At 35.0% G+C, this 25,626-nt stretch overlaps 1 protein-coding gene across 4 annotated transcripts in view; it reads left to right on the top strand.

The window, feature by feature from the left end:
* Nucleotides 1-25,626, top strand: part of Tafa2 (TAFA chemokine like family member 2) — a 481,707-nt gene that overhangs the window by 68,335 nt on the left and 387,746 nt on the right. Inside the window, exon 1 of one of the 4 annotated variants that reach the window (XM_063255055.1) lies at nucleotides 10,053-10,424. The exons of the other annotated variants lie outside the window; for them this stretch is intronic. The gene's annotated coding sequence lies outside the window, so the exon portion shown is untranslated. Of the gene's footprint in view, nucleotides 1-10,052; nucleotides 10,425-25,626 lie in introns of those variants that run through there. 4 annotated transcript variants of the gene reach the window in all.

Raw genomic sequence — 25,626 nt, 5'->3', positions numbered from 1 at the left:
AGAGATATCTGATGTTTTACTTACTTTTTGGTGTGCCATTTCCTCATTTCTGATTTAATTATCTATAAGTCAGAGATTTATTGTATTTCATTTTAAAGTGGCATCCAAAATGACTAATATAAAAATGATTGTAAAATAATAACAAGTCACACGAGGAATGCAAAAAATGGCACTGGAGGCTGATGTTGGGGCAGGGATACTCTTGTCTTTTCCATGTTGTTGTTTTCTGTGTATAGTAAGTGTCATGCATGTGCACGGGTATGTGTATGTGTGCATGTGTGAATTTGTGTATGTATTTCAGTGACTTCAAACCAATTTCTAAAGATGCTTTGATGAGGGGACTATAGATGCTTAGTTGTCAGGGAACTTGTCTTTATTATTATCTTCTTTATATAAGCATTCCTGTTTTATTTGATACAATTAGCAACTTCAACTCCCAAGTTTTTTTTTTAATGTAGACAAAGTATGTAATTAGCATTTTAAGTATTATGATTTGAGGTAGATTTTGAAAGAATGATGTAACAGCAATTTCCTGTTGCTACAGATCAATACTTGAAGAATAAATTGTCCATTAAATGTCAAGAAAAATATGAACTAAATCTTCCCCTTTTACTATACATTCAGTAACTCAACAGGATTTAAATGTCAAAAGCAAATTTAAACACTTAGAAGAAAATACAGATTTATTTTTAGCATATAACTACAAAAATATTCTTTAAGGCATAAAACATGTTGACTATGAAAGGCAAGACATAAATTTTGCTATATTAAGAACTTTAGTTCATCAAGAGCTCACTTAAAGTAAAAAAAAATTGTTACAATTTAGGAAATTTTCACCATCTAAGAAACTGACAAAGAATTGCTGTCAACAGCATGAAAATGATCTCTTATAAATCAGTAAGCAAAATGGGCAAAAGTCATTAATGACATTTCAGAGAAGAGGAAACGGGGAGAACCAGCAAATAGATGAAGATGTTTAAAATAACACATTGTGTTCATTAGTGACCATGGAAATGTAAATGAAGACAGTAATGTGTTATGATTTTATAGTCTTCATTTGGCAAACAATTTAAAAGCTGGAGAATAGCAGTTACTAGAGTGACTACAAATCCAATGCATGTTCTTGGTGGTCAGAGTGCAAATTGTTCAATAATTTTGGAAAAACATTGAACATTTTGGGGAAAAAACCTGACTATTCATATACCTTAAAACCTAGAAATTCTGCTCTTAATTATTCAATCAAACTTATTTGCAAGAGATATATATGTAAAGATATTTATATTAGTGCTCTTTACGGAATAATCTGGAAAATAATAAAACTGATGTTAATTAGGCAAGTGGATTAAAAGTGAGATATTTACAATAAAATATGATACAGTAGCCAAATGAATGAAGTCCAGTATTTAAAAATGTGGATGAGTATTAGCAGTAAAATACTGATAGACAAGCAAGTTCTAAAATTATATTATTTGTCAATATATTTTAAAATTATAAATCAACTGCGTTTTTAAAAAGTTCATTCCCAGCCAGCTGTGGTGGTACACTCCTGTAATCCCAGCACTCAGAAGCCTGAGGCAAGAGGGTCGTTGCAAGTTTAAGACCAGCCTGGCTACAAAGTGAGCCTGTGGCCAGCATGAACTGCACAGTGAGACCCTGCCTCAAAAAAAAAAAAAAAAAAAAAAAAAAGGTTTGTTCCCAAATTATATAACTATCACATTAAAAAAAAGAAACATGAGAATCTGGATGCACATTTAATTATGTTTTATCTATTTTCCAATGAAAATAAAGTAGTATCTAAAACCAGGCTTTCATATAAAGGATTTGAAGCTCATATTTAGACATTAAAGTGTTTAATAGTTAAACAACTGTTAAAAACATATGGGGTCTTGGGATGAATAAGGTAGATCAATAAATTTAAGATTTAAATATCCAAGATCCTAACATACATTTTCTAAAATATGCAGCTTTTTATACTATAAAAACAAAATTGGAAGCATCCTAGAAGGGTAAAGTTAAATCTGTCAATGATTGGAAGTATAATGCTACAAAACTATGATTAAAAAATCCAAACAAGTGGGGCTGGGAATTTAGCTCAGCAGCATAAGCATCTGCCCTGCAAGCAGGCAGTCATGAGTTCGATCCCCGGTACCGATAAAAAAACGAAAGATACCAAAAAAAAAAAAAAAAAAAAAAAAAAAAAGAATCCAAGCAAGCATGAGAGTGAATTGACAAAAATTAGGTAGGAATTTTAGTTTACAAAACCAACTGGCATCCTTTAAAATTTGCAAATACTGTTTTGTTATGAAACTTAAATATTAATTCGCATTTGTATTATCTGCTAGTGGTGTCAAAAACAAAGTGTTGGTGGTATTAAAAGATTGGTGGTATTAAAAACTAGAAATTTGCCTTTTCCTAATTCTGGGGCCTAGCAGTCCAAATTCAAGGTGCTGGCAGACTTGATTTCTTTTGAGGTCACTCTACTTGACGATGGCCTTTCCCCCCTCACAGTCCTTTATGTTTGTGCACGTCTCTTATCGGGATGACTGGCTCTACTGGACTAGGGCTTGTCCTCAACAGCCTCATGTGAATTAATTACCATTTTAAGTACTTTATTTCCAAATACAGTTACATCACGAGGTACTAGGCATTGGAACTTCAATATATGAATTTTGAAGGGGCGCAATGCTTTTAATAGCATCCTTTTCCATGACTCTGATTTCTATGACCTGCCTCCCACAGTGTGTGCCACTGTTATCTAAACCCTGCGTCAGGTGCTGAGTGCTGGACCACAGCAGTAATGCTTGCTGTCTGTTTCTCACAATGTAGAGAAAAAAGTGCCATGGACCCTGAATTAGAGGAAAAATAAGATATGAAAATTGCAAATAACTCCAATCTCTCCCTTATTCATTAAAAATTGTTTAATTATTTTTTTATTATTTTTTTGAACTAAGGGGAAAAAATCAAAAAAATTAGCAGGATATATTATAGTAACTTTTTTGATTTCCTATTAACTTGATTTGAAGTCCTGTAATACTCCCACTATCTTGTTTTGACTGATTAGACTCTGTCCCGTTCTGTATGATAGTATAAAGTTTGAGGGTATAGGCAACTACTTTGAAGGCAATAAGATTCACTATGATGTCCATTCTGGTTTGACTATTATCCTCTTTTGAAGTCCTGTAATGTTTCCAATGTTTAAGTTTTATTGGTCTTGTTCTCTACTGTTTTGTTCAACTTTATAATACCTAATGAGATAGACAATTCTTTTTAAGGAAGCAAGAGGCATTATGGTAACCATTGTTGATAACCTTGTACTCTGTTTTTACATCATGTGCTATGTCTATCTAGTTTTGACTAACAGCTTTGTTTTGTCATATTTGATTTTATTCTCTTCCAAAAAAAACATAATAAGAACTATGGGAGCAATAAAACCCAAAATGTGTAAATGTTGTTGTAATAAAGAGAGGGAAAAAAAAGTGCTCTAAAGGATACAGCTGCAAGTGTGTTTAGGGGTGTTAAATAGATGCCCATATTAATGTTTTTGATTGGATCATTGAACACAACTGTTTGCAGTCTCTCTGTTTGAATGTCCACTTTGTATGCTTTGATCCTGTGACTTGAACCACTATCTCTAAGATGATAATGTGTAATCTATTAACTGGTGATTTCTTACTGCTTTTTTTTTTTTATAGTTCTGTATTGCTTGTACCCTTACACTGATTTGTTTTGTTCTGTTTTTTCTCTTTTTCCTTTTAAATAAAAAAAAAAAAAAAAAAAAAAAAAAAAAAGAAAAGAAAATTGCAAATACTATTAGCCCCAAACCTTTCATTTTCAGTAAGGACAAAAGATTTCCCCTTTAATTACTAGAGCATTAACTACTGTTAACAAAATTAACCATTCCCTGTTGCTACTCCTTCATGGTCTGGAACATGCTATATGGAGTTGAGCACAAGCAAACAAAAGCCCTGTATTTACAACAGGGCATCTCTGTGACAGTTGAGGCTCTGTGGCACTGTGTTTTATCTGCCCTGAGGTCTTAATGCTTGAGGTGTGTCTCCTCCGACTGTGGACACTTGGATTCCAGGCCTCTCCTCCTTAGCTGCTGCAGGGGATGGTTGCTGTCTCTTTTAAGAGACTTCTTAAGACTCCTCAAAGTGAAATTCAGGGAGGCCACACAGTACACAAAGAATCAGAGAGTCCCAAGCATACCCTTCAGGTTTTGTGAAAGTCTGATTAGTTATTTGTATTTTTCTCATTATTAGCTTAAAGAACTAATTTACATTTTATTTAAATGTGTTATTTTCCTGCATTAGCCAATGATTACTTCCTCTTTGCTTACTATGTGAATTCCCTTGAGTCTTCCTATTTGGGCTAGACCACAGATAGGCTGGAGTCAAGTGATTTCACTGGCAATGTACCAGGTAGACCCAATGGGGCTAACGTGGAACCCAATGGGCCAGTGACAAGAAAGGAAGCTGCATGTCTGAGTGGATGCCAGTGCGGATAAGTGGAGTTTGATGGAGAACTTTATACCTTATTTCCCAATTAAATACAGTTAAAATTCCTTCACATGGTTGAAATCAGACAGCCTTGTGAGACCAGACTGAGGAAGACAAGTGGATGACAGTTGGGAAGGGTGGATCTTTAAATGTCATTTCTATCACTGAGTTGAAGAAATACAAATACGTAAAAATTTGTGTTTTTGTGAACCTGGATTTATGGTCTCCAATTTGACTCTGGCATTGTGCATTCTGTATGGTTCAGTTTAGATACAGTGGCCTTTGCTAACAAGGACTGAGTAACGATTGAGCTGCAGCATGGCCTGATCCAAGGCTAGAGACTCATGAACTGTAAACATTTTATCATAACTCTGGAAACACGCTGTCATAAATAGAAAAAATGTCAGCACAGTATTACACACTGGCCTCCTGCAGCAATATGAAGGTGATCTGAAACATAAACCTGGAAAATGGGGGACCAGTGACGGAGGCACCCACAATTTCTGTGCGAATGGGAGGTGATTCTTGGTTATTTTAATTTTGATGATGTTTGCTCAGTATAAGTGTTCTGTCGTAAGTTTAGAAACAAATTAGAAATAGAAAATAGTCAAGTTATAGAGAACTTGTCAAAAAAGGTCTTATTGAGAAAATATTTAAAAAGTATTAATTTTAGAAACTAGTCTTGGTCTGTGACCAAAACCATACCATATTTCAATGAATCTATAATTATATTAACTCATTTTTAGTTTAAATGGAACTCTTCAATTACATCATGGTCTACACAAGATTTATGATAAAAATTATAAATAAAAATAATATTTTAAGAGAAATCTTAAAATGTTAGGAATTATTCCATAAAAAGAAATCTGTACAGTTACAATAATGATACTTTGCATAGGTATGACTGAGACTATTAAGTAATGATTGAAAGCATGGGCTTTGGATTCCAGTGGACTCTGATTTAAAGGCTGGCTCTATAATTCCTTAGCTGTGTGAGCTTGTGCAGTATCCGTTGTCTTCCTGCAAAGTAAAACTACAAGTACACAGCACAGTGGTTGTGGATATTAAATCTAACCACACAATTAATGTGCCTGGCAACAGTACTAATTTTGTTACTGAAAGAGTGTTCAGCGCAATGAGAGAATATAAAGTAAAAATAGCCTTTACTCCAAGGACGCGGAGAGCACTCCACAATTGCCTGTGGCCTGGCTTTCTCTGCCTGAACGTGGGGAATGGGATCTACATATAACCTCTGACCGGGGGTGGTGCTTAGGGTGGGCATTGATGAAGCCGGAGGAGCTGATTGGAGTTTTCTGTGCGCGCAAACAGGAAGGGGAGTTGCAATGAAGGCTGAGGAAGAAGCAGGAAGTGGTAGCAGGTCCTGCTTTGGCCTTCTGCTAGACAGCCCGCCTAACAGTACAGTAATTTATTCTAAGGCAAGAACCTTTCAGTTACTATTAGAAGTTTTACTAGTTGGAGGTTTTTAGCAGCCTGACCCATAACTTTAAATGTTTTTCTTGGTTGATTTAACAAAAACATCTCAATGATTAAGATGTGGATTTGCATTCCTAAACAATTTAGTTTGTTACACATTAGAAATTGTGCATTCATGATAAAAGCTTACACATTGAACTGAATGACAAAGTATGGTGAAAAAGCCATGAAAAGGCAGTGAATAAAAGAATTATTTTATTTTCTCCTTTGGAGTTTGGCAACAAATTTTGGGCTTCACTAAGAATGAATTTTTGGACGTACTTTTGTATCTTCTTAAAAATAGGAAAGAGAAAATATTTTAATAGCTTCTAGAAGATACTGATAGTATTAAGTAATAAATCTAGAGTCATTTATATTCTGTTTAGTACTATGCTTTTATTTATCTAAATTATTTCTAACTAAAGAGTAAGATTTAGTACACTGAGAGAGGAGGAAGTTATGAATTTGGGAAAACACGAATGCAGAAGAGTTAAGAGTCCAGTATTATCATCTTTCCTTAGGATTTTTCCAGCCTTTGGATTTTAGTTTCCTGTCTGCAAACTTTGCTTAAAGAAAGCATGAATGTATGAATTCATTGTGTGTGAAGATGTAGACAGCTGTTTAGAGAAAATAAGAGACATTATGGTAGCCACTTTAGGTCTCCTGTCATTTTGCTTTGAAATGTGTGACTTGCATTGTTTTGCTTCTGATCTGCTTTGTTTTGTTATGTTTAGTTTTACCCTTTTTAAAATTAAAAAAAAGGAAAAAAAAAGCATCTTAGCTCATTTTCATAAATCAAAGTCCTGTAAAGAATCTAATAAAAACATAGGCTAAAAGTCTCTAGATCAAAATTAAAAAGATTAAAATTTTAAAAAACGTGGCTTTAGAATTTTATCAGAATTCACTATTCTCTTTTTATTGTTGTGATAGAATTTCATCTCTTTGGAAAAATAAAATGCAAACCAAACTTAAAACCCTGACACTATCTGTTTTTTGGTAGTTTTTTGCTGAATATCTTTATTTTCTAGTAGTTTTATTATATCTGATTGATGATCTTAGTCCTCATTCTCAGTTGATAGATCCTTATGCTCAAATATTTTTAAAAAGTGCCAGAGACATTTTACTTTTGACCAACCTGGAGAGAGTGAGCTAAATTTTGTGTTCCTTTCAATTTTTATTTATTAATTACTAATGAGAACAGGAGGTGAATTTTAACAGAAAGAGAATATAGAAGTAGAGTCAGTGGTATGAAAGCTGTGCGTGGGAGTGCAAACCTGTAATCCAAGCACTTCAGAGAGTGAGACAGGGCCGGCCTGGGCTACCAAGTGAGTTCGCGGCCAGCCAAAGCTACAGAAGGAGACCTTGTCTCAAACAACAAACATAAACAAAGTCAACGTATGAGGAACTAAGGCAGCAGAACTTTTCTCATGAGGGATATTGTCTTAGTCTTTGTCAACCAGGGAAGCAGCAGACAGCTACATGATGAGGTGATGAAAGAAGGTATCATTTCTTTTTGGGAGACTGCTGAAGTCAAAAGGCTGCAGTAACCCTGTGGAGACAGCACACTACTGCAGTAATACCAAGTTCTTTTACAAGTCTCTGCATTGCCATTGCTGCTCCTGACAGTGGAGCTATTTTAACTTTTAATTTGCTGAAAGGCAAATAAGGCAGCTGTCTTCACAGTGGGACGCTAGGGGTGTGTTGGAGAAACAGCTTCTCTTTTCATGTAAATTAAGGGAAAATGTACTAAAGAAAAGTTTGCTGTTCCTCTGTGGAAGCTCAGCGAGCAGGCCAAAGTGTCATCTTTAGTGATTCTTTTAGTCTTTCTTTTAGTTTGCCAAACACATCAGATTTGAGGGCAGATTTTAGATTCGACAGCATTGAAATTCAAACCAGGCATTTGAAGCATCCTTTTCCTTCTGCTTCTCCCCTCATCTTCCCAGACATCAGAAGCCAGAAAACTTTTGGGATAATGTCTGAATTTGGAGCTCAGTGTTTTAGTAAACCCTTCGCCTTTTCTTTCTGATACTTTCCTTTTATCATAGCATTTTTTAGATGAATTAAAATTCATTTAGCAATAAGTAAGATCACAACTATTTTTCATTAAGTAGGAGCTGTGTTAGGCACTTTGTAAATGTTGCATGTGATCTGCTAATGGCGGCAGCCACTGAATGGTTGCTTTTGATGTTGCCCTCTAAAGGTCTCATCAGAAAGCATTACTCTCTGCATTATCCCCTTCTGACTTCTGGTGGTTTTATTTTATTTGGCTATTGATTGGTATTACACATCCCCCTTAATGCTCACATTAGATGATGTCTCATCAGAGTCCTTAGTGGAAAATTATGTACATAGGTAGAAAGTTCACTAAATAGTTCAAACTCCGTGCCTTGGATGCATCACCAGTCAGATATATATTCCAACGGTAAGACCTATTTGGAATTGGTAAGTGGATTTGTTTAACTTATTTATGTTACACACTTTGTGTTTGGTAGGGTGACATGCATTATTTAGATGAACGCAAACTCCTCTTTGTACTCAATATAATACATTTTTAATGACTAATGATTGTATGGATAATCTCGTACAGGGGAGCTAATTGTTTCCCTTTGGTTATCATTACAAATTTACTTCTGGACACTTAAAGATGAAATCATCATCTCTGCCAGAAATGAGCAGGAAAACAAGGTTTATTAGGAATTTGCTTTCCCCAGTGAACTATGTTATCAATAATCATTATAGTTCATAATGTATGTGGTTTGGCGTAAGATATTAATTTTTGCTAATTTAATGATTGAGAAATCATTTTTGCTTTGCTCTTTTTATTTTTGATTTTCTGTGTAGTCTCCTGTAAATGAGTTTGCATTATAGTAATTTCACCAAACCTGTACAATGCAAGGACAATCCAAATTAAAAATAGGAGATAACAAAAGCAATAAGTCTCCTTTCCTTTTCCTTAGAGCATTTACTTAGAAAACCTGTACTGTAATTGAAGTACTTTCTCCTCTCTTTGAAGTGGATATAAATCCTTTTGAAAACTAAATAGGCCCTTTTCAGCCTTAGGACCCAACAATGTTTCCCTTCAAGCCTTGCAGCCATGTTTTGAAGTGTAAGCATCAAGAAGGTAGCACCCCACCCTCCCAGGCTATGGGAGGGTAGGAGCCTGACTTGAGATACTTAAGCTCAAATTCTGTGAATCAAATCACACAGCTGCCATCTGCCATTGAGAAAAGAGAAGTTTTGTTTCTGCTCTGAATAAAGCCAGTTAGCTAACGTTAGATGGTGACCTAAATAACCAGGTAAGGTTTGAATGATCTGTGAATGACAAATGATGTTATCAAGACTTTTTACTTGAGAACTATTGTTTATCTTGAATATATGCATGTAATGATTTGTATTTCTATAATATAATAAGATCTCAGTCTTTGCAATATCTCATTGTATGGTTTATAATATACATTATATGCTGGTTTAATGTTATTCGGGAATAAAAATATTTCCTTACAAGATATTTAGGTTAGGAGGAGATTTTGCTTTTAATTCTGTTTCCTCAACAATGGGTATGAATGTTGCTTTTAAAAAAACACTTTGACAAACATGGAACTTTAAATTGTGCTATGCCTTTCCCTTTTAAGTCAGATGTGCAACTCAGAGAGAACCCTGGTGGCTAAAATCACTGAGGATTATTCAGTATTACATAAAAGAAAAACAAGACTACTTATTTCATTAGCTTTTTTCTTTCCCCCAGAAGAAAGAGTTCCAAATTCAACTGTGAAAGCTATTGTGAAGAGAGGATTAGCTAAGTGGCACGTTTGTCACTTTTTCTTTTAATTATAACTTAATAAATTCTCTCAAATAATCTTATTTTTAGACTAATTTTATTCTGTTAAAGTTATCACTATTCAATTTAAATATCACTTGCTTCCAATTGTATTGTTGCAAGATCCTGCAAAATGTTAAACTTGGCATCGCTAACTCAAAGGTGACTTGTGGCACAGAATGATTTATGCCTGTGGAATTGCAGAGGTCTAAAAATAGGGCTTGATGTTACATTAATATGTACTGCGGTACACAAACACAATAGGGTTAGAGAAGGATGGAGTTCTATCCCTAACTCTCAATTTTCTTACTTTTGTCTCTGAGTCTGAACAATGCCTAACTAATTAGACAATGTTCATTTGTCATTTGTGTCATTTCCTATCAGTTGATACCATACTGTCCTGCCAGTTCTCAGATAGTTACAAGGAAGCAAGTAGTTTGTAAATAGCCATTCTGCACTTCTCTTGTTGCTATTTTAATTTAAAGATATTGGACTGGACAGTAGCACATCATTGCTGCTAGGTTCTGATGGGGTAAGTGTGTGACTTCGACCTTAGGATAAGATCAAAAATGAAAGTGCCCAGTTGGACGTGCAGTGACTATTACAGAATACAAGAAGGACTCTCTTCTAGCAAGGTGAGTCCCAGCAGTTCTGGGGAAGCAACCTTTCTGAATGAACAGCAAACAGGATTTTAGTCAATATTTCCTCTGGTGTGACACTTCTGATTTCAGCTGTAATGAGTGTGAGATGGCAGTGTGGAAAGATGCTTTTCTTCAACCTTTCTGAGTGTGAACTTTGATCAGACAAATGGAACTCAGGTAATTGAGTTCACACATCTATTGTTGGCAGGACTAGAGGTTGCATGAGCATAAGGATACACTGTAGAAACAGAAATCAAGGCTTGTGTCATCCAGAATATACATGGAAAACGTAAGTGTCTCTCTTTGCTGAAGGAACAATAGTAGACTTGATGAAATAGAAAAATAAAAAAAAAGAGATGAGCCAATGATATTCAGGAGTGCACCAATCTTCTTTAATGAAATCTATGAATGTGAAGTGTGGGGGCTAGATGGTTTACCTGAATGTCATAGGTTGCTGATTTCTAACCCCCAACCAAAATGTTTTCTTATCTCTATTTAAAAACTGCTATGGAAATTGGCTCCATGGTACATTATTATACTATGATGAAAGAATAGTTCAGATTTGGAGGTACCATAGAATTTTTTTTCTTTTTGAAACAGGATCTTGCTATGCGATTTAGGCTGGCTTTGAGCTCTTTTCGTAGTCCAGCCTGGTCTCAAACTTGCAATGATCCTCCTGCCTCAGCCTCCTTAGTGCTGGGATTACAAGAGCCAGGAAAGCCAGCAGAACTCTTTAGACACTTATTTAATAGGTAGTTCAGCTCTCAGAATTTCCTGGTAAAGTTTTTGGGGTTCATCACGTGAGCAATGATTTTATATTCTGCATGGCTTCTATGTTTCTGTTACATACAATATGGAACATGGGAAGCTACTTCCAAGCTGCCAATATAAATACACACTAGTGAAACTAATTAATTTTGGGGTTATATTACCTTAATAAATGTTGATGATTAGTGTAGCTGTGACCTTTAAGTTATGCCGTTTGAAGAGGAAACCATTTATGTTTTCTTACGAGTTGCTGAAAAGTGAGGATGCTGTGGTTAATTTTTGAAAGCACCCAGAAACATATTTTGAAAATTGCAATAGTTTATACTTGAAACTCAATTCCACTTTCATTCAAATAATAGCCTAGTGAATCTTATCAGGAGAGGACAGAGCAGTGACATAATGACAACTGGAAGAAAATTTCCTCTTACACACTTACAGTTAACTACACAGCAAGAAGCAGCTGTCTCCCACCTGCTCTGTGTCTCAGCGTCTTAACCAGGCCCTCCTCCCTGCACATCAAGACCCATTAGTACTGTTGCCTGTTTTCTTGTGAATCTTTCTCCAACCTCTGGCTCAACCTGTAGGCTGAACTAATCCTTCCCCAGCACTTTGTTCATATTCTGTTGTTATCACTACTATCAGTTTTAAGATTGATCTATTTATGTATTTTCCTCCTTTTCTTGACTGAGTTTTCTTTTCTTTCTTTTTTCTTTTTCTTTTTTTTTTGAACTGTGAGTTTCTTAAGGACAGGGACCATTCTCCATTCATTTGAATGTACTATTGATTAATGCTAAATTTAGTGTTAGAGTAGGTGTTCAAAAATATTTAATGAAAAATGAGAAAAATGTAAGGGCTCTCAAAATAGACTTTAGAAATGTTCTGTCTTCCCTGCGATGAGGTGAAGTAGAAATTCCTCGGCAAGGCGATGAAGGTTCATGTCTGCTAGTGCATTTCTCTTGCAGAAGCCATACGACACTTTTGCAGCTCACTGACCTCAGACTTATCCTGGAACCCAGTCACATTCTGCAGTGTTTACGTTTCAGAATAAAAGCTATGGCTCATGAAAGAACTAACACCTAGGATAATTTGGTATTCAAGTATCACATGATGCATGCCCATCTCTAGGTGCCATAGTGTAAATCTCAAGGGTTTCCCCAAAGATCCATGTTTAAAGGCTTTGTTCCAGATGTGGCACTATTAAAAAAGGGACGGAGCTGGCAGGAAGTCTTTAGGTCTCTGGAAGCTTGTCCTCAAGGTGGTAGTAGGACATCACATTAATTACTCCTCCTTTCCCTCTTGCTTCCTGGCCATGAGGTCAGAAGTCTTGCTCCACTATCTGCTCCTCCCAAGATGTGCCACTTCGCTACAGGGGCCAATGGATCGTAGACGAGAGTTCCTAAAAGTGTGAGACCAAATTAACCTAATCTTTGGTATTTGTTACAGTGACAGAAAACTGACTAATTCACGAGGTATATATTCAGTGGTTATTTCCAACTAAGTTTCAAACTTATTATGACTATGGATCAGAGAACCTATAGGTCTGCTTTTTGAACCTATAGTTTCACGTAGGAGATGTCTTGATAATTTGGTGTAAGTCATAACACTGTAATGGTCAAGCTCGGTTAATCTGACATGTATTTGTTTTCTGGATCCTAGTCTATTCTGAAAGATTCTTGAAAAACTGGCTCTGATTCACAGTTGTTAATGGGTAATCTGCTACTGAGATTTGTGCACCTTGAGTATTTGTGCTTGTATACTTGAAATGTCTGCATATATGGACATGTTTTAAGGTATCACAGTTCAATAATGTACTTTAGGAAAATTTAGAATGGGTTTTATCATACTGATTAAGATTAGGTTTTTTTGGATACATCTGCACTGCTTAAATTTCCTAAGCCTCAGTTTCCATTATGTGGGGATTAGATAGTCGCTACCTTCAGATCAGTCTGTGGTTGGGCATTGCCAGTTCCCAAGAAGCACCAATCACATAGTAGTTTACATAGTGGCATCTCTGAGTGCACATTCACACCAGGCAGATTTGCTTGGTCATGAAAATTAATGATAATTAATACTGTACATAGAGTCTTAGTCTAGTGTAAGCAGTTGGAAAATGCTGGAGTGATTCCTTTTATTAATAGGAAGGCTTATATTGGTGTTTTGAGTGAGTGAATGGAATAAGAAATATATATGACTCCTAATAAATAATATTTCCAAGTGAGATTAAATGGTAAGATATTGAAAAATACCATCTATTTCATAAATCATTGCTATGGTCTGTGTTTAGAAGTCAACCAATTTACCAGAAATCTCAGATCATATTGTTTAAATGTATAACTACAGTGACTTCTCACATATTTGAAAGTGGTTTTTCTATCTCTCTCCTTTCTTTTTGAATCTTCAATCCTTTACAGTACTACAATTAATGAAATAAAACAAGGGGATCACTGAAAGAGTAACCTCAAAGATCTTGCTCTTAAGACACAATTGAAATTTTGATTTCATCCAGAATTCTAGTGACTCTTAATAAACATATGTACTTAGGTATAAACATAGTTTTAAAAAATTCTCAGATTGGGTGTAGTGGCACACATCTATAATCCAAGCATGCGAGAGGCTGAGGCAGGAGGATTGCTGAGTTCAAGGCCAGCTCGAACTACATTGTGAAAACTCTGTCCCAACAAAACAAAACACCAACAAAAAATTTTCATGGAGAGAAGAGTGGAAGAACATATTTTGAGAAGTCTTTGTCTGTGGAGATGCTAGTATGAAGAGGGAGTCTATGTCAGACACAATATACAGTTGCAGCAGGTGAAATAATCCAAAACTTGACCTAGAAGGTTGAATAAAATGAAAAATGAAGAAAAAGTTCCCCTGAGAATTTAGGAAATATATTCCATATTTACTATCTTGAAAGGGTATTTACATTTAAAATTTATTATCATTTTATAAGCATTTATTCACTAAAACTTGGCCTAAGTGAAAAAATTTGGTAGCGAGGAGGAAGCAGCAAGACCTAGTGAAAATGTAGGACTTGGAGCCGGCTGTGTTCGCATTTCATATCTATACCAGATGCCTCGAGGAAGTAGGCAAGTTATTCCATGCTGTGAACTTTGATTCTCTGGCATGTAAAGTGAGAGAGAAAGTTTGCACCACATGGAAGAGCTCTGGGGCCAGGTGACATTAAACTGGAGCCAATTGGGGCCTCTCTTCTTGCTGTTCTACATGTATTGTTCACTTCTTCATTGGTTTGGTGGGATTTGTTTATTTAAAATGCCCCATTCTCTGTGAGGTTACACTACATTGATATTTCTTTGGCTTAAATTTGTAATACACATTCCAGATAATAACTCGTCACTGTACTCAGTAGTTAGACACTTTGGGCAGTCTTGCAGGTGAATATATCATAAAGTGTACTAGGGAAGTCTAAGATTTTAAGAACTGTTTTCTAGTTTTGTGAGGTTTCCAGAATGATGTGTCTCTTAAAAATTTTTATTTATTTATTTATTTTGCTGTGTCTTTTTAGTTTAAGGGAGGAAAGGTAGACTTTATTTATTGCCAGCAGTATTGAAGTTAAGAAGACTGTATTCTTATGTTAAATACACTTCTAGAATAGTTCAGATAATGGTTCTGGGCTGTTGCAATGTACGATTTTTCTCTCTCCCTCTTAGGTGCTTCTTGTCATTATTACATATCTTATTGATTTAGAGGATGTTCTAGAGACCTACACTATTGATTAAATAAAGTGTTTCCATATTCTGTGATTTACCAGTTAGGCTTCTTATATCATCATTAACATTAGAAGCAAGTTGAAAGTCTCTTTCAATCATGGAATTTTTAGATTCTTTTATGTATTGAATTAATGAATTTTATGAGAGTTATCTAATTACCTTCAATTTATCTAAAATATGCCATCTGCTTTGTAACTTCAAGTGATCTTATAGTTTATTAGATTTATTAAGCAAACATTTAATGTGTAAATGTAGTTGAATAAGCTTTTGACAGATGTATAAGTAAGCTTTACTCTCCAGTACTAAGTGCAACAAAATGTTTGTAGGTCTCTAAGTCATAGCTATTTCTTTGAATGTTAGCTGGTCAAAATAAGATTAATTATATTTGTCGAGTTTCAATTTTAGTATCTTAAAATCTCTGGTGGTTTTTGCTATCAGACCATTATACTAAAGGAATGATTCTGAAGCTCTTTGGGTGTTTTTTTGTAAGCCAAGACTAATGCTGTTGCAAGTGACAGAAAATGCCAACTGAAATAGCTTAACTAAAACAGAATTATTCATTCAGCTCAAGTAGATTGGAAGAATACTGGAGTAGATCCCAGAATTGGAGGAAAAGATGCAAGAATTACAACCTTAGAGCCCAGATGAGTGGAATCAGGAATTCAGTGATGGCAGAAATCTATTTCTTATTTTTTAAATCCACGTATCTGTTATTTTACATATTTGTTTTATTTTGGAAGGGTTTTCCCATGTTGCAGGAAACATGGCCACTGCAGTCTGAGCTAGCTACTCCAGAGGAAAAACAACTGCTTTCTCTTTGTAAGCATTTGTCATTTTCAAGGATAACTGATTGGCTAGGCCTAGGTCATGTGCCCAGGAGGATGCTGGGAAAGCTTCTCAGGCATAGGTAAGTTAATCTTGGTCATTCACTTAGAATCCCAGGGAAATTGATGAAGGGTTGAGTCTTTTATAGGAAAGTTACCAAGCATGAATGCATTCAGTAGATACATACTCTTTCAGGGAGTTCATGGTCTTTTCTTACTGCCCCATGGACTTGAATTGAAAGACTCCTCTGATAAAATGGTAATACTAAATTTATTGTTGAAATCAAGTTTTGATAGATGTGTTTTCACTTTCAAAATAGTAAATGCTTGTCTTACAAGATTCAAGGAAATGTCTTCTTGTAATATAGGGGAGTATAAAGACTTTAGCTATCTGATAACTTTATAAGACCAAAACACCTTTACATCTTCATGACACAACAATTTCTTAGATTGCTGAATGTATGTTGAATGATTTTTTACATGGAAGAAAAAGGGAAGGGATATTAGTGTGTTCAGGTCAAGCTTTTCTATGAAACACCAGGGTGGAGCATAATGATTGGAATAGATCAGAGAATGTGAAAAAAGATGTAGTCTTTCTGGATTGAACGACTGTCTCTATAACTGGCCTCCTATCATCTATTTTTGACTTCTCTTTAGTTTTTTCCCACAGAACAGAGAAGTCATTTTTAAATATAATCAACATGCCATGTCAATACTGCTTATTAGCCAACGCTGCTGTGAAAAGTATTAAACATTACCCACAAGCCCTGGCTCCTGCCTCCTTCCCTATTTTGTCTCATGCCAGATCCGACTGGGCTTCTTTTTCATCTCCATGTATGTTAAGCCCCTTTTGTTCTCAGGCCTTTGCTTATGCTTAACTTTATGCCTTGAATATCTTCTCTTCACTTTTTTCTCCCGGCTCTCTCCTAGTTATTCTTTACATCTTAATTTAATTATTACTTCCTCAGAAAAATCTTCTGAACTTAGAGGCTGAATGAGTTTTCTGTGCTTCACCATAATAATACTGGATTACCACAAATTGTAACAATACATTTGTTTAAGAAATAACTTTTGTTTTCTTTCTTTCTTTGTTTGGTACTGGGGACTGAACTCATGACCTTGTACTTACCAGGCAAGCACTTAAGCCACCGAGCAATATCCCTGGCCAATACATCTATTTAATATTTTTCTTCCTTTTTAATGCCATATGATTGACAATCACATCCTTTTTTTTCCCACTTCGTGCCCAACATAGTGCTTGAGACATAATTTTTATGCAATAAATGCTTTTTGAATAGTCAATACAGAAATGGAAAGAGAACTGCCAAACCTGGAACAGTTGACTGCAAAGCTTAGAAATGGTAAGGAGGAAGTGGTAAACAGCAGATATTCTAATGGTGGAGGCCCAGAGAGAGGCATGAGCACAAAGCCCTCAGAACAGCATTGTAACCTGAGGCAAGGGATTGTGTGGTTTCAGGCACGTGACCCATGAGGACACGTGTGCCTGCTGCTCAACTGCTCCTGAGACAGGCAATGGGTATCTAAGAGACTTCTCGATCAGTGCAGGCTTGTATCCTGGGGAAGGTTTGCACACTGCACAGGAGCGATGGCTAAGCCATTTATGCCTGTGTCTCATTGGTAGTTTGACTGCCAAATTTGGCTTAATTTTAACACTGACCTTTTCTTCTTAAACTGTTGGAAATTGTATTGCACATTTTAGAAATTTTTACTAAAATATTTTAAAGGCAAAATGTGTGAATTTAACTTTTTATGGAAACACTAATGAGAGGGGAGACTGCAATCATACTTGGGATTTATAATCCTGGACACTTTTGATTAAGTACTTTAAACATAGTTTTTAATAAAGTTGATCCCATGTTTATTAAAAAAAAATCCAGGTCTGGATTCTTCATTTCTCAGTTTTCCAATAGTATTCTGCACTTCTTTATCTATTAATAGATTCACATTATAATATGCTCTGTATCTTGTTTAAAGAAGAAACACAAATGGCTTTTGACTCCGTAGCGAGAGCTGAGCTCCCTCACCTTTCCTTGCTTTCTTTACATATTTATGCAATTTTAGTGTTTTTGTTATCAACGAGTGTGAACAATTGACTTTTGAAAGAGCACTTATCAATCTAAGCAGCATCTTTAGCACTGAGACAGGAATCCCAGATCTCCCTGGGGAGTTGGGCTGTTCTTAAAGATTAAGAGCCCAGAAGCCGATGAGGTTACAAATAGGAGAAGAAACAATTATTCCTCTATTTTTTGATAATAGCTTCCACAGTTTTTCATGGGGTACTACTGGTGTTATGGTAATGAGAAACAGTGATGTCCAAAGGTATTAGGAAAGATATGGCAGTATTGAAAGACATTTTGCAAATATCAGTCTTTGGAAAAGTTTGTTTCTTGAACCAGACCCATGATACTCTTTTTCTTGAAGCTTTGCAAAACTGGCTCCTTCTCATCCTTAGGTTTCAGTTTAAATGCCACACCCTTAGAGAGGCTTTCTGAGGTGGGCTAGTTCACAAAGACTTGAGGACTGATAAAAAAAGAATTTTTTATCTTTGAGCACTGTTAGTTTTGCTTTGTATTGCCCAGAAAATACATGAAATTAACATCATAATGGTGAAGTAGGCTTACCTAGAATTTTGTAGAATTCAGAGACAAACCGTCAGGTAAAAAAACTTTATACCTTCTAATCCTTTTTGGCATATCATCTCAGGGACCTGCCCAAGAATTTGTAAAGAGAAGCTAATAATAGAATATATCTTACAAATTCTTATACAGATGAAATAAACTATATGCTTAGTTAGGTTTCAAACATTACCTGGGAGAGAGCATTCAGTGTTACCTGAAATAGATATTTACATAATTCTGAAATAAAATTAAGGTTTATTTTCTTTCCATTTTTCCTATGTTATGTATACATTTGAAACATTTTAAAGTAAACTAATTTATTTGTAAGACTCTTTCCGAATAAAGAGTCAAGAGCTGTGCTAGTGAATAATGTAGTTATTTTTAAAGTTGGGAAGCATAATCCCGAGAAAGATGGGGAAAGTTGGCTCCTTGTACCTTGGGTAACTAAGGTTTCATAATACCCACTGGAGTGAATTTTTAAAACAAAGTTTCTTGAATTTGTAATCAAAGTGATTGAAAACTTTCACAGTATTTATCCCTGGAGGCTGCATACATTTCAACTCTATGCGGTTGCTCAATAACATTTTTAATCTCCTCCTCTTTTAGACTTGCCTTCTGAGCAACTTTATAATCTTTATAAAGACATCTACATTTTTATTTTTCAGTTAAATCTCATTTAAAAAAAATCTCATTTTAGATTCAAGGTAGTATTACTCAGTTTTATCATTCACCTAATTTATTAGACGTTTGAACTGAATAATTTTTTTTCATACCTATCCACAAACCATGAACACATTGCTGTCTGAGGATGATAGACAGTGTGATACATGTTTTAGTGATGTTTTTGGAGAAAGACTTCCAAAAATGTTCTGAGCAGATGGCATCAGCATTGGGTTATAGTGCACACTTACCAGGTTTTCAGTTTAGAGGAATAACACTTATGCTAGTGTAGAAATTCTAGTGGTTATTATATTTATAGCTAAATATCTGGGCCTCCCAGGGGATCTTGTTGATTTTTTTTTTACTTTGAAGATGCAGCACTAGTCGGAAGCCAAAGTTCATTTGAATGTGCAAATGCTATTAGTAAAAGAAAAATGCATCCAGTAATACCAATATACAATCTATTCTTGTCATTACTGCATCTTAATCCTTTAAACATTTATTGTTATAATTGTATCTATTTAAAAATCTTCATTTCCATCATTAATATTCCCTGGATAAACTCACAGAATGCCAACAGAAGTGTCTTATATTAAAAACATGTAAATACATTTATTCATTGATTTTTATCCCAATGTATTCTCAGAAATGGTTCGGTAAAGCAGAAAAGATTTTCCCAAAGGAATAATATTTTTAGAGGCTGTGTTCCTACCAATGACTCAAAAAGAAATAAATTAGAGTAATGCTGCATTAAAAAAGAGAGGCTGTAACAATCAAGTTCTCTACTTTGGTCTAAAATAATTGTCTTATAAAACACATAAATATATTGGACATATTGCTTGTAAAGTGAATATCAATGAATGATAAAGTATTCATATAGCAGATAAGCCTCTATATATGTGTAAACTTGATTGCACACCTATATCTGAAAAAATAATGAGTGGTAAATTGCCTCATAATGACTTAAATATTAAATGGGATTTCAAAGGACATAACTTGTAAGGTGCATGCCTCTGAAATTGTCTAAAGAAGTTATGCTTTTTTTCCCCTCCATTTATAGGGAGATATGTAAAAAGTCACACCATTGATCTTGGAGTCATCAGTTAACTTACTGTAGGTGCCAAAATGTTGGTTAATGAAGCTTCGTTCATTCATTAATTCAAGAAATACGTATTGGATATATGCAGTACTATAGATCCTGTTCTAGATATTTGGACCTAGAAGCTGAGAAGAAGAGCAGGAATTAGAAAATGACAAAGAATATAAAAGTAAACCAGATATATTTGGTGCCCTGGAAGGAAGGAAAGAAGACATTTTAGGCAATTTGGACTATTTGTTTTAAGTAATGTGAATGATAAAATGTGATTGTGAGATTTATTAAAATGGAAGCTCATTTGTGACCTTGATAGGAATGGGCTTGGTGGGAGTGAAGGTCTACTTACAGAGAATGAGAGGCTTCAAGAGCTCGGAGGTTCAGCAACTCCTTTTAGGAGGTTTGTGGGAAAGGGTGAAGAGAAATAAGATGATAAGAGAAGAAGTTCCTGAAGATAGGGATGAAGAAAGGTTGTTTGTTGGAGTAAAGAGAAATCACAGCATATTTGTGTATTTGTTGTAGTGGTTTGTAAAACAGTGTGTTTACTTGAGAGACAATGAAGAAGAGCCTTAATCAGTGTTTCTGAGCATCATGAGGAGATGGGATCAGGTGCACATGCTGGGGGCTGGACTTGGATAAGGACATAGTTCACCTATGTTATCAGGAAAAAGGCTAACTATATAGAGACAGATGCCAATAAGTGTGTATATTTAGCTACTATTTAAAAATAGTTTTCACTATTCATGGGATTTAGTATTGTTGGTTAGTATCACACCCATAATGACCTGCTGAAAAGAATATGTCAGTCAACTCCATACTCTGTTGACAGTTGTTAGAATGCTCAGCTCTTCTTTGGAAACTCATTAGAAACATTTAATAGCAAACTTTCAAATGGTAAGTTAGAATCTCTTTCTTAGAGTAGATATGAGACTGCCATGTAACAGTATTGTGATTGAGTTGCGTTCTACCTTTAACACATCCTTGAATGAATATATGGGGGCTAGCATCATCTAGCTGTGACTGTTAGTTTAGGACCCTCACTTAATTGTATTGGAAATAGGACTAATGACCAAAGATGGACAATAGGTGCACTCAGTTACTGGGTAAGACTGAATTAAATTGATGGTCTACTGCCTTAACCTCAGTTGACGGACCTCCTCTTCTCTCTCTTAGAGTCAAAAAGCACATAAACATGTAATGCTTGGTCTAAAGAGACATTATGTAATGAGTTTTCATATATTTTTGTTGCTTTGTACTTATGAGAAAGAGGGATGTATTAATATTGATTTAATATTTACTACAAGTAGATATATACCTACTACATGTAAGATTTGTGCCAAGCTTTGTAATAATATTTAATATCAGATAGATTCACTGCCTTGCATTAAGATGAGAAATATAAATGTAACTTCTGTAGTACCTTAGAAAAAAATCAACAGGCATAACTATAATAGTTGGAGAAAAGTTCTTATAAGAAAATAGTGGACTCAGGCTGGGACTTAAAGTCTTATCTTTATCTTGACACCTGAGATTGAAATAGGATGTATCTGTACTGAGCAAAAATGTTTTGCATTTAAGAAATATCTAATACTCAACAAATACCTGTTTGATTAATTTTGTACTTCATGCAAAAGTCAACTCTTGTTCAAGTTCTTACAAAGTGGCACATCAAAGAAGAACAGACAGACATAGTTTATATATGATTTTAAAAACCCAGCTTTTGTAGCATTATTCTATCTTATTAGAACTCTAATTTTGGTTTGAACTGACTATTCTCTAAAAGATTTATGAAGTGTTCTAACAAAAGTGGCAGATTTCTGGATAAGACTGATCAAAAGACAGATACCTTTACTCTTCCATCTTGATCTAATGGAGAATAATTTCTTTGGAAAATTAATATGACAATTGGGATTATATATATATATATATATATATATATATATATATATATACTTTAGAAAAACATTTGTCATATTAAACAACAAAGCAAAGGGAATAATTAATGATTGTGGGAAACGGTTAAACAATAGACTGTCTCCTCTGTTGACCTTAAAGCTCTATTACAGTCCCCAGCTATTCCTCGATTGCCAAAGGAAAATGTCTTATGCACAGTCTTGAGGCGAGTTCTTTTTCTTTCCAAATGGGCAGATTGCTCAAAGTGGTGCCAACTATTTTGTTTAGAAGCCTCATTATTCTCCTTCACATTGTAGAAGTATGCTTCCACTTTCCCAAAGTAGAAACATATTTTCTTTGATTTTGTAGTATAATTTTGGGATGTGGTAGAGTTTGAAATTTTTCCATTAGATCACCGATGTGTAAATGACTGCCAAGAGATTTTCTTCAGAGTCCAATTTCCTACACAGCTCATCGTTTATTTGTAGGAAAAGCTTTCCAATTCAGTCCATTAATTGAAATGCTTGAAGAAAATACCTAAGAGTTTAACTCCATTGAACTAGAGGTTAGAGACTATTTAAAAACCATGTTGAATTTTATCTATTGGGAAAGCCCAGATGTAGACTGAAACCAAAAAAGACCAAGGCTTAGTAAAATGAGCAGTTGCAGCAGTGGCCTGAGGGGAGCTAAGTGTGGAACACAATTTTCAGGCAGACTTGTGAGAATTGGTAATATTTAGGTAGCACATGATTCACAAAAGATAACGTCTAGATATCAGCCAAATTAATTTAGAATACAGGCTGCAGTGATGAGTGATATTTGATGGCTCTGTGGAAATATCTATGATTAAAGGACTCTGTTAAGGGAATAAAGCAAATGACAGTGGCAAGATGGATGATATTTGCATAGACAGAACCTGAATATGTCATCCACAGATTTTCTTGAAAACTTGAAACAATGGACTTCATCTACCTCTCTGATATAATGACTAGCAAATACCTGTTTTAGATCTGTGGTTTTAAAATGATGACTCAAATGCTCCTTTGAAACATATGTATTTGAAAGATTGGACCAGGGTAAAGGAAATATAGATTCAATTGGCCTGAAGGGCCATCTTTTTTTTGATATAGCTGAATTTAGACTCCAGTTAAGTCCTGCTGCTCTTCATATCCTATTCAGTTCATCCTAAGGCTATCAACTGACAAAACCAATTACTGATATTAAAAATCAGCATTGAGTCCTTGGGCACTGATAGGGTTTTTCTATTTAGAGTAATAATGAAAATCATAGTGGTAGATGGTTCACAAGACCAGGGCTTAAAATAGCTTGGAAATTATGAGTAACAGGTGAATATAATAATATCCACTGGAACAAGTAATCTTTCAATTTGTCTTTACCCAGAGAACATTCACTGACAGTTCCTATTCAATTATAAATCACATGTTTTTTTTCCTATTTTTTATTTTAAATAGGGTAAAATTAAACAGAGCAAAACAGATCATAAGGAAACAATTTTAAGAAACACGGGTTTCAAAGCAAGACCACTGGAGATCTTCACTGTCTATCATATTATCTCTTGTTTTCTTCCAAACAGTAGTCCATATCTTCACACACAGTGAATACATACTGAATAATATAGTATTAAACTAATCAGAACTGGATGATGAAGGCTTTTTAGGTCTTCAAGACCAGACATTAGGGAAGTCAACAATGGCTACCATAATGTCTCTCGTTCTCTTCAAAGTAGCTATCCATATCTTTATGTATAGTGAAGTTAAACATAAGAGACTAGACTAATATCATTCTGAACAGTGAATAATAGTATCGCTAGATTTTATATCATAATACTATATAATTAGCACTGGATGTCTTAGTGTCTCTTCTTCAGAGCATCTGTTCATTATGTTCATTACATCATGCATTATATAATCTGTTCTTGTAAACTGTTTAGAAATTCTTCACATGTGTGAATCTCTATATGTATACCTATCCTTTCTGTATTATAGGAAAAACAGGTCAAAACAAGTCAATAAAACAAATTCCTAGAAAAACATGAAACGAAAAAGACATATCAAACCACAGTATTAGGTGATCTACAGTAGTTGCTATGCTTTCTCTTGTTATTTTCAATAGAATTGTCTACATCATCAGACATAATATAATTGAACATAACATTATATAGCAATTTTAATAAAAACAACATTGCAGTCATTGTAGGACTTCAAAAGCAATTAATAATCAAACTGCTGTATCTTAGACCTTTAGAAAATATAGATACCACAAACTGTCGTATCTTCAGTTTGAGTTAATAGGGAATTAAGGATATTTACCATAGTACATCTTGCTATTTCGGGGATAGCTGTCTGTGCCCTCAAATTTAGTATGAGTAGATAGACTGGAACAAAATAAAATCTAACTAAACAGAGCAATAAGACTAATGTGGCTTTTAAATCCTGATACACTATTAACAATGTTGTCTGTCTTCCTTTTTTAGACAATTCCTCCCCTTTCTCTTTCTCAGGGTGCTTTGTATATTTTGGGTTCCACTAACTCCTTTAGTTTTTAGATTAGGGGGCAACCCGTTATTATCTTAAGTGGTGTTGAACCTTTTTACCCTGAGCTTGATCTTGAGCTGTATTCCTTTACCTACTAAAGCCTCAAGGTTTTCTTTCCTTCTAGCTTTGCAGTTCTACACTGCACAAAAGTGTTATGACTTTCCAACCTATCTGCAGCTGCAGGACGAGTTGTCCCTATTTCTCTCTGGTTCCCTGTCACATACAGCATCATTTTCTCATCTTTGACTTTTGGTTTATTAACCCTCTTTCAGGTTGAGTATATTTCCTATTCAGAGCATCTTGGTGAATCCTATCTCCTCATCTACTTTGCCTGTGTTTCTTTTTGTTAGTGTGTCAAGGCTATCTATATTAAAGATTATAGCCCACCTTCTCTGCCTCATCTGTGCTATTCTATTTTTCTGCTATTATTTGTCCACTTTTCTCCTTCATTCCACTGTCTTCCCCATTCATTGAGGCCTCTCTGTCACTGTTGCTGGAATCCTGGTATTTTTTTCTATCTCTTTCTAGAACGTCCTTCGGTATTTTTTGTAGGGTTGGATTGATGGCCAAAAACTCCCACAGTTCCTTCTTGTCTTGGAAGCATCTTATTTTTCTGTTAATTTTGAGAGAGAGTTTTTTAGGGTTGGAGGTTATTTTCTTTCAGGGCTTGGACTACTTCACTCCAGGCTCTTCTTGATTTGATAGTTTGTGTTGAGAAGTCTGTCATTATTGTGAGGGATTTTCCTTTATAGGTGATCTGCTTCTTTTCTCTGACCACTTATAATATTCTGTTCTTGTGGATTTCTGTAATCTTGATTATTATATGTCTGAGTGTAGATCTGTTTTGGTTGTTGTTGGCTGGAGTTTTGTATGCCTCATTTATCTGGATATCATTTCTTTTTCCTATGGTTGGGAAGTTTCCTTAATTATTTCTGTGAATAACCTTTGTAATTCATTTGTGGTTACTCCTGCTTCTTTGCTCACATTTTTTATTCTTAAGTTATAGATCCTCTTGTCGTCTTCTAGCCTTTGAATA

This window comes from Cavia porcellus, unplaced genomic scaffold (assembly GCF_034190915.1).
Source record: "Cavia porcellus strain 051 isolate PalLab524CR breed Dunkin Hartley unplaced genomic scaffold, mCavPor4.1 scaffold_8, whole genome shotgun sequence".
NCBI classification, from domain to species: Eukaryota; Metazoa; Chordata; class Mammalia; order Rodentia; family Caviidae; genus Cavia; species Cavia porcellus.
Note: the sequence above shows the minus strand (reverse complement) of the source record. Positions and strands in the feature narration are given on the sequence as shown.